Consider the following 7,932-nt stretch of genomic DNA (forward strand, 5'->3'; position numbering starts at 1 on the left):
AATTAACGCAAAAACATAACTGTTTGTACTCATAGGTAACCATATCGTGACTAAAACTAGCTTACTAAGTCTTTAACCAGACTGTATTGTTACACTGGTGAATAAAAACTAATGCTCCCTACACTTTAACTTGTTGTCTGAAGATAAAATATACATTTGACTCAACTGCGTTACCCTTTCCAGTCAGCAGATAGCGGTCTGAGAATTTATGGTTATGCTGGTAGTGTGACGTCTAATCTAGTGGACGGAACGCTTCTTTCAACCGCAGCAACAACAGATAGTCAAGACACCTCGGTAGCTTGCTAGACAAAATAGCCGAACCAGTATAGCTCTTTAGACGCTTTAGTGGATATTAGCCACTGTGTTTTAAACCCACTTCTATCGTCTAGTTAGTTAACCGATTTAATTTCATATTTACGGTGTTGTTATTAGTCAGCTAGCGGGCTGGTTGTTAGCATTAGCCTAGCTAACATCCCCGACCATGCGGTCACTAAGCCACTCCCCTGCTAAAGGAGAGGAGGATATCACAGTAAAACAAGAAGTAGAGGGTGAGGCCGTTACTGTGAAAGAAGAGGAAGACGCGTTCAGAGTGAAAGAGGAGGAGGATGTTACAGTAAAAGGAGAGGAGGATGCAGTTTATGGAGTGAAAGAAGAGGGAGAGATAACTGTTACATCGAAAAAGGAGGAGGAGGAGGAGGAAACTGGATATCTGGTCCCGGTTTCCCAAACGCATCTGAAGGCATCCAATGGTTCTAACGATGCATTTAGCCATAGGATGGTTTTGAGAAACCGTTCCCTGATTAACACTAGTAAGTACTGTCTTACAAACAGAGGCACAACCTCTGCAGTTGTTGAACTGATGTTTGGTGTTAAAGGGGAAATCTGCAATTGATACATCCATATTGTGAGTTTTAAATTATTTATTTATAGCCATTGATTCTTGGAAGAATATAACACATGCCTCATGAGCTTATTTCAACTGTTGTACCCCATTAGAACCCCAAATAAGCTTTTAACCACTCTCAAATTCATAGAGAAAGCTATTGTAGCAACCGTAACCCAACATCTCGTCAAGAAGTTCAGAAATCTTGCCGTAACAGTTATAAAGGTGTTGGCTTGACAGTCGCTGGACCCAGGTTTGAGCAGCTCAGGGCTACCCCCTGAATTCACTACACTATGAATACAAGGACTGGCCACCCATGAGGTAAAAATTATAGTTTTAAACCGATTTTGAGGCTATATAGTATATTCTATAATTGCCAGTGAAGATTTCCTGTGGGGGCAAATTATTAGAGCTGTTGATAAGTCATTGTATAATATTCAGCCAATTTTTTTTCATGCCATTACATTAAAGGCAAGACATACTTAGATTCAATTACAGTCATGAATTGGTTTGAAACCTTTGCTTTAAACCCTTCTCAAAGTTGGTGCCTTGATGGATTTGTAAAAAATGGTTTGTCATGAAACACTTTTTAAATTTAATTTAAATGTAACCTTTATTTAACTAGGCAAGCCTCTTGCTCCTACTTGAGACGCAGACGTCCCAACTAGAGCTCTGGAAATGCAAATGTGCTACGCTAAACGCTAATAGTATTAGTTAAAACGCAAACGTTCATTAAAATACACATGCAGGGTATTGAATTAAAGCTACACTCGTTGTGAATCCAGGCACCAAGTCAGATTTTTAAAATGCTTTTCGGCGAAAGCATGAGAAGCTATTATCTGATAGCATGTAACACCCCAAAAGACCCATAGGGGATGTAAACAAAATAATTAGCATAGTCGGCGCTACACAAACCGCACAATAAAATATAAAACATTCATTACCTTTGACCATCTTCTTTGTTGGCACTCCTTGATGTCCCATAATCAATACTGGGTCTTTTTTTCGATTAAATCGGTCCATATATGGATGAACTTTCACAAAACACTTTGAAATACTTTTCTAATGCAACTTTAGGTATTAGTACACGTTAATAAGCGATAAAAATCATCAGGAGGCGATGTAAATTCGATAGGTGGTCGTCTGGAAAAAATGTCCGGAAAAAACTCAACCGATACATCAAGTTGGAGGTCGGAGGGAATCGGTTCCCTTGGGTCGGTTCTACCAAGAATCAAATCCGAAGCAAATGAGAAGACTCTAGACATCCTGTGGAAGCTGTAGGTACTGCAACCTCGGCCTCATTTAATACGGTTCACCTTTAACAATGGGTTGAAGTGGCGCATGGATATTTTTTTCCACTTTCAGTGATCAGATTTTCCTGCGCTTTTCGATGAAACAGACGCTCTGTTATAGTCACAGCGGTGATTTAACCAGTAATAGAAACGTGAGAGTGTTTTCTATCCACACATACTAATCATATGCATATACTATATTCCTGGCATGAGTAGCAGGACACCAAAATGTTGCGCGATTTTTAACAGAATGTTCGAAAAAGTAGGGGGTAGGCTTAAGTTAAGAACAAATTCTTATTTACAGTGACTGCCTACCCCGGACGACGCTGGGCCAATTGTGCGCCACCCCACGGGACTCCCAATCACGGCCGGTTGTGAAACAGCCTGGATTTGGATCATGTTCTAGTGCTGTCCCCAACTAAAATACATCTTGGTCAACCAAAAGTAATCTGTTCTTTCTACCAATAGCCCCATGTGTTTTTATAAAATCAAATATCCGTACTGAATTTGTCTGGTGCTTTAACCTGTCTGGCACCAGTGGGACGGTAGCGTCCCACCTCGACAACAGCAAGTGAAATTGCAGGGCGCCAAATTCAAAACAACAGAAATCCCATAATTAAAATTCCTCAAACATACAGTGGGGCAAAAATAAGTATTTGGTCAGCCACCAATTGTGCAAGTTCTCCCACTTAAAAAGATGACAGGCCGGTCATTTTCATCATAGGTACACTTCAACTATGACAGACAAAATGAAGAAAAAAAAAACAGAAAATCACATTGTAGGATTTTTTAAATGAATTTATTTGCAAATTATGGTGGAAAATAAGTATTTGGTTAATAACAAAAGTTTATCTCAATACTTTGTTATGTACCCTTTGTTGGCAATGACAAAGGCCTCCTTCACCCAAATCCAGATCGCTGGTGTTCTGAAAGAGTTGCAAAACCTGGACCTTTACAAATCAGGTGGGTTAGACAATCTGGACCCTCTCTTTCTAAAATTATCCGCCGCCATTGTGGCAACCCTCATTACTAGTCTGTTCAACCTCTCTTTCGTATCGTCCGAGATTCCTAAAGATTGGAATGCTTCCGCGGTCATCCCCCTCTTCAAAGGGGGTGACACTCTAGACCCAAACTGTTACAGACCTATATCCATCCTGCCCTGTCTTTCAAAAGTCTTCGGAAGCCAAGTTAACTTCTTGTAGGATAGGGGACGCTTGCGTCCCACTTGGCCTAAAGTTAGGGAAAATGCAGCGCAGGAAATTCAAATAAAATATATAAAAACAAACTTTCATTAAATCACACATGTAAGATACTCAATTAAAACTACACTCGTTGTGAATCCAGCCAACATGTCAGATTTTAAAAAGTATTTTCGGCGAAAGCATAAGAAGCTGATGATAGCACAACAGTAAACAAAGTGAGTAGCATATTTCAACCCTGCAGGCGTTAAACAAAACGCAGAAATAAAATATAAAACATGCCTTACCTTTGACAAGCTTCTTTTGTTGGCACTCCAATATGTCCCATAAACATCACAATTGGTCCTTTTCTTCGATTAATTCCGTCCATATATATCCAAAATGTCAAGTTATTTGGCGCGTTTGATCCAGAAAAAAACAGCTTCCAATTTGCGCAACGTCACTACAAAATATTTCAAAAGTTACCTGTAAACTTTGCCAAAACATTTCAAACTACTTTTGCAATACAACTTTAGGTATTTTTAAACGTTAATAATCGATCAAATTGAAGACGGGTCTGTCTGTGTTCAATACAGGAAGACAACAAACCAACGCCACTTTTCAAGTCTTGCGCAACTCTCAAAAGTGTTACCCAATTCCAAGATGGCCATACTTCTTCATTGCACAAAGGAATAACCTCAACCAAATGCCAAAGTCTGGTGACATCCAGTGGAAGCGGTAGGAACTGAAAACAAGTTCCTAAGAAATATTGTTTCCCATTGACAACTCACTGAACAGACAGAGACCCCCCAAAAAATCTGAATGGTTAGTCCTCAGGGTTCTGCCTGCTACATAAATTCTGTTATACTCACAAACATGATTCAAACAGTTTTAGAAACTTCAGAGTGTTTTCTATCCAAATATACTAATGATATGCATATCTTATATTCTTGGCATGAGTAGCAGGAAGTTGAAATTGGGCACGCTATTTATCCAAAAGTGATATCCTATCCCCTCTATCCCAAAGAGGTTAACCTCTTGATTCTAGCCATCCCGGATCCGGGATCGTGAATACAGCCTCAAGCTCATTACCATAACGCAACGTTAACTATTCATGACAATCGCAAATGAAATGAAATAAATATGCTAGCTCTCAAGCTTAGCCTTTTGTTAACAACACTGTCATCTCAGATTTTCAAATTATGCTTTTCAACCATAGCAAAACAAGCATTTGTGTAAGATTATTGATAGCTAGCGTAGCAATTAGCGTAGCATTCAGCGGGCAACATTTTCACAAAAACAAGAAAAGCATTCAAATAAAATCATTTACCTTTGAAGAACTTCAGATGTTTTCAATGAGGAGACTCTCAGTTAGATAGCAAATGTTCAGTTTGTCCAAAAAGATTCTTTGTGTAGGAGAAATCGCTCTGTTTTGTACATCACGTTTGGCTACCAAAAAACCCTGAAAATTCAGTCATCAAAACGCCAAACTTTTTTCCAAATTAACTCCATAATATCGACTGAAACATGGTAAATGTTGTTTAGAATCAAATACGTCCCAATGCTGCAGACACTTTGGGCAAACGGCAGAAAGCTTAGGCTCGTTCATGGCACATTCACAGCCATATAAGGAGACAATGGAAAACAGAGCCTCAAAAATTCTGCTCATTTCCTGTTTGAAGTTTCGCCTGTAGCATGAGTTCTGTGGCACTCACAGATAATATCTTTGCAGTTTTGGAAACGTCAGAGTGTTTTCTTTCCAAAGCTGTCAATTATATGCATAGTCGAGCATCTTTTCGCGACAAAATATTGCGCTTAAAACGGGCACGTTTTTTATCCATAAATTAAAAGAGCGCCCCCTATATCCAAGAAGTTAAGCATCAGCTATCTGAGCAGCTTACCGATCGCTGCAGCTGTACACAGCCCATCTGTAAATAGCCCATCCAACTGCCTACCTCATCCCATGTTTTTAACTTTTTAAAACTCTTTTGCACACCAGTATTTCTACTTGCACATCATCATCAGCACATCCATTGATGGATACGCTATTATACAACACACAGAGCTATTTTCCTATATTTGTTGTTCGGTGAAGTTATTGGTCCTACAGTAGGTCTATGTTAGGTGATGTCATGGGTCCTACAGTAGGTCTATGTTGTTGTTAGGTGAAGTTAGGGGTCTTACAGTAGGTCTATGTTGTTGTTAGGGGAAGTTATGGGTCCTACAGTAGGTCTATGTTGTTGTTAGGTGAAGTTGTGGGTCATACAATAGGTCTATGTTGTTGTTAGGTAAAGTTATGGTTCCTACAGTAGGTCTATGTTGTTGTTGTTAGGTGAAGTTATGGGTCCTACAGAAGGTATATGTTGTTAAGTGAAGTTATGGGTCCTACAGTAGGTCTATGTTGTTGTTAGGTGACGTTATGGGTCCAACAGTAGGTCTATGTTGTTGTTAGGTGACGTTATGGGTCCTACAGTAGGTCTATGTTGTTGTTATGTGTCCTAGAGTACACTATGTTAGTCATGCAACAACAACCAAAGTGCTTCTTCGTTCATTACATAGGTATACTTGTTGTTAGGTGAAGTTATTGGCCAATTTGGCTAACAGTGTACTAATCCTCATTGTCAGGTTGATGGAAAAGCTAGACAAAGGGCATTTTACTGGTTCCATAACTAGTGGTTTCCTCATTAGCATGGAGGAGTTTATGCAATCAAATTGCCCTCGTGCTGCAATTTTAGAAAACACAAAGGGGCCTGTATTGTAGACCAAAAGTCTTCTACCACACTGCTTAGAGTTTCAACAACATGAATAACTTATTTCTAGTCTACAATCTTAGATGTTACTACTAATGTGAAAACAAGACAAAATATGACTTCTTGCTCATTTTAAGACAATTTTAACATTCATTACAGACATCAATTGTTGTACAACATCATGGCTATGCTGTTGGCATCAACTTTTACACTGGATTATTGCTGTTGTGGGCCTTTAATCATCTGTCTGACTTTGTTGTTCACACAGGAGAGAGACGTTACTATCGTGGATCCTCTGGGGAGCCTCAACAACCTCATGATGCTGAGGAGACAGAGAAGAGTCTCTCCAGATCAGAACACCTCAATAAACACCCGCAGAGACCCACAGGGAAGAGAACTCACTGCTGCTCTGACTGTGGGAAGAGATTCACATCATCAGGCATTAAAATTCATCAGAGAACACACACAGGAGAGAAATCTTATAGCTGTGGTCAATTGGGTTTTAAACATTAATTCATCTGGAACACACACAAGAGAGAAATGTTATATTTGTGATCAATGTGGGAAGAGATTTGTTTATGCTTGCCATCAACCAGACTATACAACACACACAGGAGAGAAACCTTATAGCTGTGATCAATGTGGGAAGAGTTTTTCAATCTGGCCATCTGAAGTGCACCAGAGAATACACACAGGAGAGAAACCTTATAGCTGTGGTCAATGTGGGAAGAGTTTTTCAATCACCATCTGACTCTACACCAGAGAATACACACAGGGAGAAACCTTAAATCTTATTAGCTGTGACAATGTGACAGCCTGACTATACACCAGAGGAAGATTTGTGATTGTGGAAGAGATTTACTTCATCTGGCAATCTGACAGTACACCAGAGAACACACACAGGAGAGAAACCTTATAGCTGTGATCAATGTGGGAAGAGTTTTAGTCGATCTGGAGATCTGACAGTGCACAAGAGAATACACACAGGAGAGAAATCTTATAGCTGTGATCAATGTGGGAAGAGATTTGCTACATCTGGCCACCTGACTCTACACCAGAGAACACACACAGGAGAGAAACCTTATAGCTGTGATCAATGTGGGAAGAGATTTGCTTCATCTGGCACCTGACTCTACACCAGAGAACACACACAGGAGAGAAACCTTATAGCTGTGGTCAATGTGGGAGGAGTTTTAGTCGATCTGGAGATCTGACAGTGCACAAGAGAACACACACAGGAGAGAAACCTTATAGCTGTGATCAATGTGGGAAGAGATTTGCTACATCTGGCCACCTGACTCTACACCAGAGAACACACACAGGAGAGAAACCTTATAGCTGTGGTCAATGTGGGAAGAGTTTTAGTCGATCTGGAGATCTGACAGTGCACAAGAGAATACACACAGGAGAGAAACCTTATAGCTGTGGTCAATGTGGGAAGAGTTTTAGTCATCTGGAGATCTGACAGTGCACAAGAGAACACACACAGGAGAGAAACCTTATAGCTGTGATCAATGTGGGAAGAGTTTTTTTGTTGACAGTGCACTACACACAGAAACCTTATAGCTGTGATCAATGTGGGAAGAGTTTTGTACTCGCCATCTGAGAACACACACAGGAGAGAAACCTTATAGCTGTGGTCAATGTGGGAAGAGTTTTGCTCAATCTGGCCATCTGACTCAACACCAGAGAACACACAGGATTGAAATCTCATAGCTGTGACCAGAGATAATCTGATAAAAGATCTCTGATCAAATATTAGAAAATACATACATGAAGTAGTTGTTTCATGATTTCAATGAATTAATGTCACAATGTAGAATTTTTTA

The 7,932-nt window shown here is 39.9% G+C and overlaps 1 pseudogene; it reads left to right on the plus strand.

Moving 5' to 3' along the window:
- Positions 1 to 253: 253 nt before the first annotated feature.
- LOC121838953 lies at positions 254 to 7,597 on the plus strand (annotated as a pseudogene).
- The last annotated feature ends 335 nt before the right edge of the window (positions 7,598 to 7,932 follow it).

The sequence above is a fragment of the Oncorhynchus tshawytscha genome, linkage group LG13 (genome assembly GCF_018296145.1).
Source record: "Oncorhynchus tshawytscha isolate Ot180627B linkage group LG13, Otsh_v2.0, whole genome shotgun sequence".
NCBI lineage: Eukaryota > Metazoa > Chordata > Actinopteri > Salmoniformes > Salmonidae > Oncorhynchus > Oncorhynchus tshawytscha.